Source organism: Carassius auratus, unplaced genomic scaffold, assembly GCF_003368295.1.
Source record: "Carassius auratus strain Wakin unplaced genomic scaffold, ASM336829v1 scaf_tig00217205, whole genome shotgun sequence".
Classification (NCBI taxonomy): domain Eukaryota; kingdom Metazoa; phylum Chordata; class Actinopteri; order Cypriniformes; family Cyprinidae; genus Carassius; species Carassius auratus.
This window is the reverse complement of record NW_020528941.1, coordinates 1-15,582: the sequence shown is the minus strand read 5'-3', so window position 1 is coordinate 15,582 and position 15,582 is coordinate 1. Positions and strand designations below refer to the sequence as shown.

General features: G+C 36.0%; 1 pseudogene; it reads left to right on the top strand.

The window, feature by feature from the left end:
- LOC113100245 (microtubule-associated tumor suppressor candidate 2-like) overlaps nt 1-14,776 on the top strand; it is a 41,761-nt pseudogene extending 26,985 nt beyond the window's left edge.
- Nucleotides 14,777-15,582: the final 806 nt, after the last annotated feature.

Here is a 15,582-nt window from a genome sequence, read left to right as displayed (position 1 = left end):
AGAAAGCTCTTGGTTTTCATCAAAAATTTCTCAATTTGTGTTATATGAACGAAGGTCTACGTGTTTGGAACAACATGAGAGTGAGTAATTAATGATAGACTTTTTATATTTGGTTGAACTTTCCCTTTAACAGACTACTCCTTGAATGCTTTCTGAATGGTATGTCAATATTTTAGTAAGCTTTTAAATTTTGACACTCTTTTCTTCAGTAGACACGTTTATGTAGTACTGTAACAGTTTATTGACTGCAGCTGTAATGTGTGTTAATGTTTTTTGGCAATTTAGGCAGGCAGATCTCCATTAGCCCTTGGGTCTCCAGTTTCTGGAGCCGAGGACCCTTCTGGACCCCTTATTGGAGCACAGGATATGGGGAGTCTTTTTCATTTACCACGGGGCCTAAGACCCCAACTTGGCGTTGGTGCTGTAAACAGGTATCCCTCTCCATCTGCCAAGAACAGGATGGTCCCAACAGGCCAGCCGAAATCACCATTGACCCTCAGTCAGCCAATGCAGACAGTAAATCCAACCACTCAAACACCTCAGGAACCTCAAGGTAAGATCAATAGTTCATTTTGCATGGTAAAATTAGTCAAATGGTATTGTTTTTACAATTTTCACACAGATTTTCAGCAAGTAAAATTGAATGCCTTATGTTCCACACTGGAGTAAGTTCAGTGGAAACCCAAGCCAAAGCAGAAACTGTTTTTGACTGATAGAAACACCAAGGCTTCATCCTAAGGGCGAAAGTGACTGGAGTAGTTTGAGATGAATAGATTTAAATAGAAGGAAGAAAGCGAATGCCATATGAAGTCTTTTCATCCCTGTCAGCTATGCATTTGGGATATTTAGAGATAAACTCAACTCAGCCGCTAGTCAGTGTAAAATACGCTTTACCTCCTGGCATTCAGTAAATAAAATTCACATTCATCTTGTGCCATGAGGGAGTTCTGTTTGAGCTTAAAAATTTCCTCTCCATTTCTAATAAGCACTTCATTTCCTACAACTTTGCCTGCCAAGGTGAAGATATGAATTAATTCATCTTAAATCCACTACCAGCATTGCCGTCACCCTCCTCATTTTTTCTAGAGGGTATCTGTCTATCTGCATACTGCTATCTCACTGAAAACCCATGCCAGTCTCCATTAATGCATGCAATTTATTGCTGTTTGGCCCTGTCTGTGATGCTTTGAAGTGCAAAGCAATTAACAGTTCATTCATGCCAATAACTATGCATGGTCACAATTATTAACTGTGGTTGAAACATAATATAAATGTTATGGGGTAAAGATGCTGATGCTTCAATAGATAAAGAGACAGTTAATGTGTAGGCTTGAGTTTTACTCCTGAAGCAAAATAAGAAATATTAAGTCAAGTAGGAAAACCTCTTCTGGTGTGATTAGACTTGTTAAAATTGGTAAATTTGTACCCACTGTAGTTATTGGTCGTTTCATGCTATATTATGTATTCCTACTCTCAAACGATGGAAAGATTTAATTCTGGTCACTGGGCTTCTTTTGAAACACTGTGATCAAAATCTTCTTGGAAGTTGCCTAATGCTGTGAAGTACAATAAACTGGAGATCAATGTTGAAGAATCCATGATGTATTTAAATAGCAGTCAGAGGTAAAATCAGAGGTTAACTTCTATGGAGACAGACAGAGTACCATCTTTTTAACTGTACAATGTATTTTTGGGTCTTCATCAACATGACATACATGACATAGTATTTTGTTTTTCATTCATGCGGTTTCTATCATTGTTTAAGTGAGGGCTTGATGGAAGTGCTCTAGTATTGTATCCATGCATTTTAACACTCAGTAAGAAATCAATGAGTTCTTGAGCTGCAAGCCATAATAATACATTTGCATACACACACACGCGCACACACACACACACACACACACACACATTTCTTATTTATTCCAAAAACAGATTGGGAAAATGACACCCCTTTGGTGTTAAAGGGACAGTTCACCCAAAAATGAAAATTGTGTCAATTTCTGTTTAGCAGAATGTTGCAAGCTTCTTTTTTTCCTTACAGTAAAAATGAGTGGGAACAGCTGTGGTCACCATTCACTTTTATTGTATGGCATGATTAAAATTAAACAAGTAAGCTAAATCCCAGCTATGATGGATGACTAATTAGTGTGATCTGGGCTAGTCTGGAAATATGGGGAAGTAGGAACTGGAAGGAATGCAAAAGAGAGATTTTTGGGAGAAAAAAAATCTGAGGGGGAGAACAGCAACACATTTATCTTTAATGATCACCCTCACATGGAGGAGAAGCTGCCAGCAATTTCATTAAAGACCTTGATGGCCAGGGTTTGGGGTGGGGGGTTGCTGCGGGGGGTGGTGGAGCCGGGGGCAACTTTGAGTAGAGATGAATGGATGAGAGGGTGCTTTGTTGTGTGCATTTGCTTGATTGTTTATGCGTGTTTTCATTTGTGAAGAATGCATCTCTGAAAGATATCACTGATACTGCAGTCTAATAAACATCTGAGAATGTGACAGACAAAATGAGAAACTATAGATTGTCATTTAGTATGCGCTACGCCTTGCTGCAGTCACAGCTTTTTGGGGACAGGAAAGTTGGGGACAGGAAAGGTGCTTTATCTCTAAGAGCAGGAAGGGATGATTCTCTTCACCTGCCCCAAATTATGACATTGGGATGGTGGAGTCTAGGAGTTCAAAGCAAGCCTTGAAGTGGGTCCTTAAATTCACACCACGGTAGTTCTTTGCATGTGCATATTTATGTATATTTTTTGCGACTTCACTCTACTTCTTGTGCTTTCCAAAATTATACTTTTTTTCCGGAAAAACAATAAATAATAATTATTTCAACAACAGAACAGTCTCTGTGGTGCCAGCAGTAACGGTATCTGATTTAAAGATGTACAACGCAAAGAGCTGATAGGGAAAGCAAAAGACAACAGATATTCATATTAATCCTCATTAATTGTAACAGCTTTTGTCACTTTTTCTGGTGTAATAAGCACATGATAATGTGATAATAAGACCATGATAATAATAAGCACATGGGGTTAGCAGAAATCCTATACTCTATTCAGTTGAGGCCTTTATCACACTGATATCATACCTGATGCTTAAATAGCTCTTTTTATGGGACCAGGGGGTACGGGTTGGAATGAAAGAAAGAAAGAAAGAAAGAAAGACGACATCTTTTTTATGCACAAAGATTGCGAGAGACAGAAACCATCCACACACTTACATTGCACATAATTGTTCAGTTTTATATTAAATCTTTTCAAGCTCATATTGGGATTTTATGAGCCATCTAAGATGATATGTTTTGGCAAACGTCTGGTATTAAATTAGACTCCCTGAGTGGATGAGAAATGTGACTCATCGCTCATCTCCATGTGAATACTACAGTGGTATAGATGCTGATTAATGGCCATGACATGCTGTGGTCAAAGGAGGCAGACAGCCGCCGACCTCTTTATGATTCTTTCAGGAGCTCTTTTAAAGCGATCTTTACCTCACACCAGAGAGAGGTCGTAAAACACTACAGTTCTTTCTCTTTCGGTCCTACTGTGAGTATCTTTTAGGCCCGACAGCTTAGACATAGTTCATTTCAGGACACAGCACTCACTTTTTTTGTTCCTTGTATTCCATCTGTTTCTCAATTGAATCAGTCATGTGATCATGTATGCCTCATTTTGCCACAGCAGTATTACAAGAATGTGTTATGCATAGTTGACCTCCATATTGACATATACTAGAAAAACAGTATGTGACTTTTATTTCCCACAACATTTTTTTTCTTTTTTTTTTACAAATTGAATTGAATAATAATCATAGTCTTCTTTGCCCTCAGATCAAAAAAAGCCAGTGGCGACTGGGTTAGCTGCTAAATCCCTCCTGCCGAAGCCAGCTCAGTCTGGCCTGCGTCCTCCCGGTTACTCGCGCCTCCCGCCGGCTCGTCTGGCCACCTTTGGGTTTGTTCGAAGCTCTAGCGTCTCCTCTGTGTCCAGTAACCAGTCGACCGACAGCACACGGAGTGACCCCTGCCGCCCCACCTACCGTAAGTTACTGAAACACAAACACGCATGCATTCAGATTAATAAATGTAGAATACAATTTACAGTGGGGTCTGAAAGTCTGTGACTAAATTGAAAATATTTAATATTTAAAAAAAGTAATATTATGAAATATTTGTTTCTATTTTAATATATTCTAAAATTAAAATTTTCAGCATCATTACTCCAGTCTTCAGTGTCACATGATCCTTCAGAAATCATTCTAATATGCTGATTTGCTTCTCAAGAAGCATTGCTTATCATTATCAATGTTGAATATATGTGTGAAAACTGATACATCTGTTTTTAAGGATTGTCAGTTGTCATTGAAGCAAAAGGCATTATGATATTCATGTAATATTTTCATTTGAATGTATTAAAATATAACAAATTTAAAATAGAAGCATTTTCACTTGTTGTGAAACATCTGTACACTCCACAGTTTTATATACCATCTAAAGTGCTTGTAGCTGAGTGTATTGTTAAGCGAGATCCCTGAAGTAGTTTACATAAAAGGGTAATGCTCCACTTTTTAGAGTTAATTATAATGCTATTTGCATCATTTTATTAACTCCACCTACAAGCAGCATGCATGTCCCCTTTCATTAATATATTGTGCTCATAACTACTTTGCTCTTATGTGGTATATCATGGGATATTAAGCACAATAGACCAAAAACACAGTATTTTTTTATTTATTTTTTTCAAAACCAGACTTTTCTTTCAGTTGGTCTTTGCTTTAGGTCATGAAAGAATCTTTGTGTTTGATCCAAGTGGGCTTCTTTCATAACTAGCTCCGTGAGTCAACACGAATAATCCTCAGTTTGATCAGAGCTGCTCAGTTCTGCTGAAGTAGATTCTAGTCTGCTCTTAGAAGGGGTTGTCTTTGAAAATCGGCATCTGCGTGCACCGCATGTGTTTTGAATACGACCTACATAAGTGATGTTGGCTGGTCTTCTCCTGGTAACAGCTGACGTGGCTGCTTCAGATTCTGGCATCCAGAGTTACATGCGTCCCAAAATGAGTCATGTCATCAAGTCTTTTTTATTCTGAAATCACTCGGGAAGAGGAATCCCTGACAGTTCACAGTCCTGTGTGTATGGAGCAAACAGATGCATGAGAGAAAGAAAGAGGGAAGGAGTCAGTGTGCCATGTTCTGTGCATTGCAGTGGCCCCAAGACAGTTTTATATACATTCATTTTGTAAACATGTATTTTAAAAACGGACAACATACTTGTAAAGTTTGTTTAAAATGCTAAAACGTTATATAAAATGTTGGTAACACTTTATTTAACAGTGTCCTTGTTACACATGTTGGATGTACTTACCGTATTAATAATGTTATATTATGCATAATTACAAATAAACTTACTGTAAACCAAACCTAATCCTTACCTATAGTTAAGCACATGTTGTTAATTAATATTACTCTGTAATTAATTATATATTTAACACTGTTTTAAGTACACCCTAAAATAAAATGTATTGAAAATGGTTTATATAACTAATTAGCTAAAAGTATGTATATATATATATATATATATATATATATATATATATATATATATATATATATATATATATATATATTTGGAGATACCACCGTTTGATATATTGTTATCTAAACCACGACATGCAGGCATTATTAAGTGTCAAAATAATTTGGGGGGCACTGCAGATGTAATTGGGGTCATTGCAAACAGTGTTTTGTATCTACAAAATTTCTCAGATCATTTATCTCACCATAGTCATGTCTTGACACACTGTGAGTCTGTTGTAGAACTCATTACTGAAATTTCCATAGCGAAGCTCGTTATTCTTCATTGAAATTAGGGCTTAGGGTTCCACTCTGTGTTCATATTATTCAGTACAGCTGTGTGATCCATACTTGCAATGCATTAACATATCAAATCTGTTTATAGCCATCATATTTTCACAATCCTTCCACACTATGTAATATGTAAGTCAGAAGTGCAAATGAGTGTTTCTCTCTCTCACTCTCAAGTGTTGAATGTGCTACTGGGCTGATTCCTGGTATTATAGTATAAGTGTATGAATTTTATGAAGAGCCTTTTCCCCCTGTGTCATTATCACCTGTCCACTTAGGTAAACAAGGGCATTTGCAGAACGTACTGTATGTATATGTTACTGGTATAATGACTGACTGTTGCTTTAGGCTCGGTGTTGAATCAGTTTGACCTAGGATTCCTGTGACTGGATGCCACAGACAGTTATCGATTTCTCAGGTCTGACTGATTGAGGCCAGTCCGCTTGTAATTGGCTGAATTGGAGAGCGTGAATGATGGTGGCAAATGCTACTGGACTTATTAAGCTGTCATTAGTGTTTGAGCTGCTGGATATAGGTACAGCTGCATGTCAATATTTGGCTCTCATTTTCATCCTCATGTAGAGGCAGCACAGTAATTGTTTTTTTTTAGAGATTAGATCTGTCACATGGCTTTTGTTAGTCTCATGTCATGGCTTGATGTTGTCTGAAATATCGGAGGAAACTCTTAAAGGGATAGTCGACCCAAAGAAACACAATTCTGTTTTTCTAGTCATTTAATCACTTTTATGTCATTCCAAACCTGTATGAATTACTTTCTCACATAGAGAACATTAAATGATATTAAGTGAAATGCTAACGCAGCTCTTTTCCATAAAATGAAAGTAAATGGAGAAGGGGAGCTCTAGCATTTAAGGATTGGATTGAGAATTTTGTTATATGCCTTTGTCATTATGTGTGTGTATATATATATATATATATATATATATATATATATATATATATATATATATATATATATATATATACAACACTAAAACTAAGACAGAAAAAAAACTTCTCAAAGCTCTCTCTCTCTCTCTCTCTCTCTATAGCCTTAATAAAGTTTTTTCTGTATTAGTTTTAGTGTTGTTATTACTATAACTTATTTATTTAGCAGCAATCCATAATTTCTAATTTTCGCTGCATTTATTAATCTAATGTTTATAAGAATTATATAAAATGATTATAATTATTTTATTTCAGCTTCATTTCACATTTTCAAAAAAAAAATGTTTTTACCAGTTTTAGTTTACAATAACAACATAGTATAGCAGAGATAATAGTTGAATGAAAATACATAAAATTCTTAATTTACTCTGTTTCTCATGTAAAGCTATACTGTAAAGCTTCAGAAAACTTGGAATACAGTTCACAAGTCAGAACAGGCTATTTTAATATTTGGCCGCATCATTCAATTTTATTGTCTGGAAAAGAGCTGCATGTCAACAGAAAAAAAGAAAAAAAGTCTTCGAATTTTGGAAGTGTGTGGGTTAGTAAAAACAACAACAACAATACAACTGTAATTTTTCGGTGAAGTATTCCTTCAAGAAGAAGTAAACAATTATATCTTACAGCGATAACTATTACAGTATGTTGTACAGTAAATGGACTTTGCTATAGAACCAAATGCACAATACACTTTTATCTGTTATTTGTCTTTCTTTGTCTCTGTCTGACTTTGTCCTCTTTGTATCAGTAGTGAATGACTACTAGCAGGCTTATAAAGCCACTGTGCTGAAAAGCAACACTCCGTTTGAAGCTGTTGGCTTCAGACTGTGAGCTTCTGAAAACCAGCATCATCTGACCTTAACAAAGACCCAGACAGAGTTTCTTTATATAGAGAGATTGCAGTCCCACCTTAACTCTCAGAGCGAGCGCAATAAACGATGCCGTTTTTAACTATTTCAAATATCACATTTCTTATCCTTCTCTCTGGCTAGTGCAACATATCCTCTTTTTAATTCTTTTTTTTTTTTATCTGTCTTGGTGTAATTCATCTTTAGAGATTGCTAACTGTCAGTTTGTTGGTGTGAGCTCCCAGCTTGCATGCAGGATTGATGGATGTGATCTCATGCTGCAGCCTGGCGGGATTAGGCCAAAAACTCTTAATTCTTGCTTTTTCTTCTTCGTCGGAGTCTCAGTTCACTGTCTAAAGGGGGTTTGTTCAGTGACAGCCTCTCCTCGAATATGACTCATCCTCTGGTCTCTGGGATATTTCAGATCTCCTCAAATAAAATCGCCAAGAGTCTGAACTTTCAAGTCACAAGCTTGAAGTTGTTCTAGTTAAGATGCTTATAAAAAATACATTTCATACAGTGTGCAGTAACACTATCAACTTGAGGCACACTAACAAGATCCAATCTCAGATGTGACCTTTGCAGCAACAGCAAAGTAAATAACAAGCCGAGGAGATAATAGACACAGTCACATACAGTACATACTCTACATGCCTACATTGTAATGCAAAGACAATGACCTTCAGTCAAGGTGATGCTGCTTTTATTGATTTTTCATTTGTATGATCTCGCAATTCTTATTTTAGTGTTACCAACATTAGTGTGCTTGGATTGGTTTGTAATACACACTACCTAGTCACCCACAGATTTACTTCTCTAACTAGTGAACTGCTAATTAGTACACTTGTAATACACCCTACAATATATAGTGTATATTAATTGTACAGTACATTATATATTAATTGATAGGATACTACCTAGTATTCCAGTTTTGGTAGAGTATGAATTGTAATAATTCTGTAGAACACTACGTACATACCTATTTTGCTCAATTGTAGTACATGTTACCATTTGCACATGACATAATATTGGCCCCATCTCATTTTGCATACTCATACTATCCAGTTATAACAATTATTACATAAAACTAGAACTGTAAACACATTTTGTTACTTCAAATAAATGTTAAATAAAATAAAATAAAAATGCATATAAAAAGCTTAAACTTATTATTATTATTATTTTCTTCATTTGGTTTGAATAGATGGCTAAAATAACTGAAACTGAAGGGGAAAAAGATATGTAGGCATTTGAACACAGCAAAATGACTGAAACTTAACCTACAGTTTAAATAAGAATTAACAAATAAAAATCAACTAAAAATGTTAATAAGAATTAAAATATTATATCAAAGATAAATTAATATTACAGTTAAATATTATTTACAGTTTGTATTAACATTTTGAATTAGATTTTATTTGTATATTTTCAAGTTTTAGTATTTTTTTTTTTATTATTATTTACATTTTGTTTTCATTATGTTTTCATTATATTTCATTATGTTTAAATAATTTGTTTTTGATTTTATTTATTTTAAGTAAATGTAATACTTAAAACTTATACTCATGTATTTAGTATCAAAGGAAACATTTCCAAGTTTGTAATCTAATATTTATATTTTATTTTATTTCATTTGGAGAAAGCAATTTTGAAATAATTTTAGTTTTAGTTAAAAACAACAACAACAAAAACACTGGTAGTGAGTCAATATTAGAGATTAGAACAATCTTTAGAAAAAAAAAATACTAAAAGTGAATTATCCAAACACCATTTGCATGCAGTTTTAATGTACTATACATTGTGTTATTTAATCTCACATATTATTTTGGACAAGGATAATGCATGTCTCATAATTTAATACTTCCCAGTTTGTAATTTAAACACAATTCTAGTTCACTACCTCACTACTGCCGTTTTGTATTACACACTTACATGTGTGCACTACACAACCTAGTCTGAAAGGAAAACACGTAGAAGAACAGAAAAAGTGTTGGAAGTGAGGTAAGGGAGTGAAGGGAGGGAGGTGTGAGAGCACAGATGCCATCGCTCCAGCCCATCTCTGACTCATGCACACTGCTGAGAACAGATGGTCCTCACACAAACATGCACACTTACACACACAGGAACATTCTCACACACTGAAGTATACACTGTTTCACTACAGGTTTGTTGTGTCTTTGTCTCATCTGTATGTATATTGAGTGTGCTTCTAAATCCCGCATCTCCCTGACTGTCAGATTTCACATTGGGCAGTCTGTGCTCTGGGCACTGCTGACTCACACACAGATTGACCCTGCAGCGCGGAGAGATGCTAATGAACTTTTTTCTCTGTTTTTACCCATAAGGGCTGTCAATATACTCCTGCCTTCACATTATGCAGCTGTGCCATCTAAAGCTCAGATAGGTCAGATTCAGATGTACGTGGCCTAGATCGAGCTGCATAGTATTACTCTTAAATATTAATATGACACAGTGATGATTTTGAATGGCAGTATACCTGCCCACATTAACACTGAGCTGCTCACTCCTCTTTGCTAACCTCATAGGAGCCTGATAATGATGTTCTGATTACCTCACGCCTAAATCCCATTCTGTCTATTTCCCTGAAAGCTTTTATAGGATTTTTTCTTTAGATGAAAAGTCAGACCAGGCTTTCCTTTCTCAAAATCCCAAGCAATCTTCAGTTCTCTGTTTCAGCAAGCTTCGGTTTCCGTTATCCCTCTGAAGCCTCCCAGAGAGAGAGCAAGATAGAGTGTGTTTCTCAGAGCTCTGCCAGGCATGTTTAGTGCTGCTTCTGCTATTCCAGTCTTTATTTCTTAATTAGAAAACATTAAACTTCAAGAATCTCTATCGTGGTCAGCGTGATATATAAAAAGTAGATTCTCAAAGTATGTCAGTGCTTAAAAAAAATTAAGAAAAACCCCAAACAATAGTGCACACTACTAGTATCGCACACTGCCTAATCAGTCTTTGCAACATTTGTTGGATCCATGATTGAAATACAGAGGGTCGACCAGTTATGGTTTGATCTACTTTTTTGGCCTGAAAAAGGTTAAATGCTCGTCCCTGTATTTTTGTGGCAACTACCCAGTGTTTTAGTTTTGTACTACTCAACATCCAGAGCACACTTCCCTTGATATTGTTTTATCAATACTTTGTGGTTTTGTACTCTACTATGCTACATCATACACACTGCCTAATGTTCAATTACACACTACTTTTTCTTACTAGTACTGTACTATATAGAACACACTGCCTATTGCACATTACATTGTGCCCTAATGCTTAAGTGCACACTACCATGTGTGATAGTTTTGTACTCCACTTTCTAGTCCACACTACTTAATGTTGCATATTAGCGTATTAGTGCACAACACTTTGTGATTTAGTACTGCACTACCTAGTACACACTACCTTATGTCTTACTGCATGCTACTTTTGAACTAGCACTACGTATAGCACACTACCCAATATGCCTGTATTTTAGTGCACAGTGCTTTGTGTACTCACACCGTACTACACTACTTAGTGCACATAACATTATTTTGCATTGCCTTGTGAACACTATGCTACCTAGTGTATACTACATTTTATGTATTAATGTTATTTGAATTATCACACTACAGAATATGCATGTTTTTGTAGTGCACAATACTTTTGTGCATTTACACCGTACTACAATACAGCACAATCTGTAGTTGTGCGCACTACTAGTACTTGCAGTACACTATCTAGTGCACACTACATTTAGTATATTAGTAGTGTACTATGTAGAGCATACTGTAGGTACACAATATGCTAATTTCCGTGCACAGTACTTATTTTAGCACTTCACTTCAAAATTAGTATTTTAATTTACTTGTTTTGTACAACACTATCTAGTGCACAGTTAGCATGATATCGTTTACTGCACGCCATTTTGTGATTTCACACTCTGTTAAACTATGTAGTGCACACTACCTAATGTCCTGCTGCACACTACTTTTGTTCTAGTGCTGTGCAATATGCAAATATACTTGATATGCAAGTTTTTGTGCACAATACTTTGTACAGTCACACATGCCACAATACAGTGCACACTACCTAATGTCCTATTGCATACTACTGTTAGTGCTAGTACTCTACTGCTGTAGGTGTAGGACACTACCTATTGCACATCGCATGAAGTCTGAATGTTTTAGTGCACACTACCTAAAATTTTACTTTTGTTGTTCATTTTGACCCATCTGTCCACTTCCTGCCAGCAGTGCTGAGCAGTGAGTCAGTATGTCTCAGGTCCTTATGGTATTGCTACTGAAGTGGCACCCATCCTGACATATGGCTGTGAGTGGAGGGGCTGGATTTGCATAATGTTTACCTCCTGACATCCTCGGGAGCACCTCTGATGCTCTGTGCTTAATAATGCATTGCAAGTGTGGTCTTTTAATGGGTCACTGCTGTGTTCACCAGGCATGATTTTTCATTCTGATTCTCTCTCTGTGCTGTCTAAATGTTACTAGAATAGGAATAGCATCTGCTCCCGTCACATTTCAAACATAATGTTTTTGCTCCATCTCTTCTAGAATACTTTCTTTGCTTTCTTTCCTTGTTCTTTCACATTACGTATGTCTCAGCTGGCCAGGAAACCAGAAGAGAAGTGCTGATTGTTTGGTTCTGCCTGCTTCACAAGCTGAATTTTATCCACACCAGCACTGCATTAAATTAGTCTTCTCTTATTTTTGCATTCCTTTCTGGGTGCATTGTATGATAAATGCTTCAGCTCACACTGAATTGTATATTTTTATTACTCATGTTGGTTGAACATTTGTCTTCATTATGATCAGCATTTTAAATTCAGCATGTGGGAATTGCTTCATTGTATTTCCAGGACCTTAAATCTATGTGTGTGTATGTGTGGCATTTAATTTTATGAAGATTATTATTTATTTTTTTAAGAAAAACTAATGTGATTTTTGACCATATGTTCCATGTTTGCCAGTGTTTACTGGCCAATTATTTTTGCTAAACTAAACAAACATTCAAATCAAATTCATTCGAGATTTCCCTTAATTAAAAACATATTAGTAAACACTAGAAAATGATAATGATATAAACACACCTGCAGATAATAGTTGGGTTCAGTGTACAAAAAGTATTTCGCATATCTGAATGGAAATGTTCATTGAACTAGAGAGAGAGAGAGAGAGACAGAAGCTAAATCCCTTAGCATCATAAATCAGAATGTAAATCCTGTAATTGTCTCTACAATGTACTGCCAGTTATTTTTTGTCACAGATAGACTCTTAAACGTTCAGAAAATACATTTCTTTATAAACTGTTGTTACTGTTACTGTTGATTCCATTCATCAAACTCAGACATTGTGTTACCAATGTTATTAAGATATTTATTTTAATTTAATTTAATTTATTGTAGTTGTAATTTAAAGGACCTTTAAACTATTAATTTAGGCGAAATCTAAATCTAAATCTAATGTTCAATTCTGGAAAATAACAAAATAATTTCTTCCAAATTTTGTAATAGAGTTGCAAACTTTCTGTCCGTTTGTGGAAAAGGGTAAATAATATATATATATATATATATATATATATATATATATATATATATATATATATATATTAACGTTTTATTTTTTTGTTTATTTTAATGTATTCATTTATTTTTATTACTAAATTTAATAATTGTATACCTTGTTCACGAAAAGTGATGCATGCAAAATGTGAGGCTTTCCACAGTCTTTTAATTGCAGTTATTTGAGGCGCTCAATATGATCCATCCCACACAAGTATAATGCTCCCATCATTTGAGTGATTATGTAAATCCAGAGCGCTGATGAAACTGGAACAAACATCTTAAGGATTGAGTCTCTGTGCTACTAACCCAGTTCCACACAATGCACACAGTTCACTGGTTCTCACAGAGGTTTGACAGAGAATCCACCAATGAGCAGCGAGGTTTATTTCCCAGCAGCCAATCAAACGCATCTCTCGGCTGCTCTTGCACCTCAACATCTCCTGCTGCAAGAGTTGGAGGGCTGTGGTGCACTTCCTACTGTTTCCAAAGCTCCGTCTCTGCAGCCAAAAACTTTGTCCCAGATCTTTACCACCCTTATCAGATCACCCTCAACCTGCATTTACCACAGTATAGCCTTACCATAACTGAAAATAAGTGATTCTGTTGTGTGGCTGTGTTTAATTCCTTTTGAATCTATTTGAATTAATGGCAGTTGTTGGTTGCTGTCTCTAAATATCTCCACAGGTTACATAGAAGCACTAAAATATGGTATTTTAAACCTCTTATGACAGTGTACTGTCAGCATTTCTGCATCTGTCTGCTCTTTTCTGTTGGTGGAGTCCTCTCTCAGCACTTTATAAATCAGAGCGATATCTGCGGCAGAGCAGCGTTATAAAGACTCCCGAGAATGGTCTCGCCTTACAGTCTGAAAGTAAGCTAAAGTAGAGAGAAAGTGTCTTTCAAAGGACAAGTTTATATAAAAGTACCTGTGTGGTTTGTGAAATCAGTTATGGCTTGTTGAATAGATGCTATGTCTTGAGTTTTTTCTTTTACGTGGCAAGTACTCTTGTTTTATTGCAGTGTTTGGTCTTATTGAGCCGTGCTGAGGTTATTGATCAAGCATAGAGTGGGATGAACAGTTGGTCTGGGTTCAATTGTGGGGTTAATGAGCAGTAAGATGAATTCTCATCCACACAGATGATGAATAATGTGCTCAAGTGAGATGAGCACAGTCTGAATTAAGCATTCACCGTAAACCAGGGAACTAGACAATGGCCTGCAGTATTCAGTTTCTAAACTACTGTATGATGCACAATTAATTATATGCAGTTCAACTGGCAAACAAAAAAGATACATTCAGAGATTTTCAAAGCAAACTAATATTGATTTGTATGGATGTGCTGGGTGTGAAGTTTGGCTCTTTTTGGGGTAATTTTCAGGTCCCAACAGTGTAAATGATGAGCCGCCACCACTTCACCATGTCACCACGTCGCCTCCTGAAGATGGATCCAGAGCACTGTGTCCCAGCACCCCTCAACCCCCAGCACTCCTGCACCCAAACGCCGCTCCCTGCTGCCCCCTCCTCAAAGCTCTCCTGTGGGTAAGTGGACCGAACCTTCATATTTTTAGCCAGTAATGCACTTCAACGTGTATACACTAAATGAAGTATGCTATAACAAAACTAAATTGCATTAGAATACAATGTTATCTTCAAACAGTACTACAAGAAGTTTGTGTTTCAAGAGGTTTGCTATAATAGAAGTACTTGTTTCAGCTAAGTATGCATTATGCACATATGTACTCCATGCTAGTGTACACAATAAGAATGGACTTCAAATAGTTCATATTACAGTTTGCCCTTCGATAAATATGCACTTCAGCTAGAATGTACTGCATAACAAGTTTGTTTCAGTAAAGTTTACACTGTTAAACATATATACCTAGTATGCTAGTAGTTATTTAACCAGTATGCATTTCGGTGAATATGCACTATAAGATGTATGCATTACATCTAAAGTGATCTTTAGTACTACAAACATGTTTAAAGAAGTATGAGCTACAAGAGGTATGCACGACTAGAAGTATATTTCAACAAGCATGCATTACACACATATAGTGTAGACTGTGTTAATGAATTTCAGATAGGTTCAAATGATACTTAACTTTCTGATAAGTTTGCATTTGTTTCTGATAAGTTTTCATTTGTTCTCCTATGCACTACAAAAAGTATGTGCTTTATTATGAATGCACTAATGGGTGTGAAATTCTGCTAGTTTGTTTTTTCAATGAGTATGCACGACAAGAAGTAGTGTACGCACATGATAAACATGATTCATTCAAACAAAATGCACTACATTTAGAGTGATCTTCGACCAGTAATACAAGAAGCATGCGGTTAAACAACTA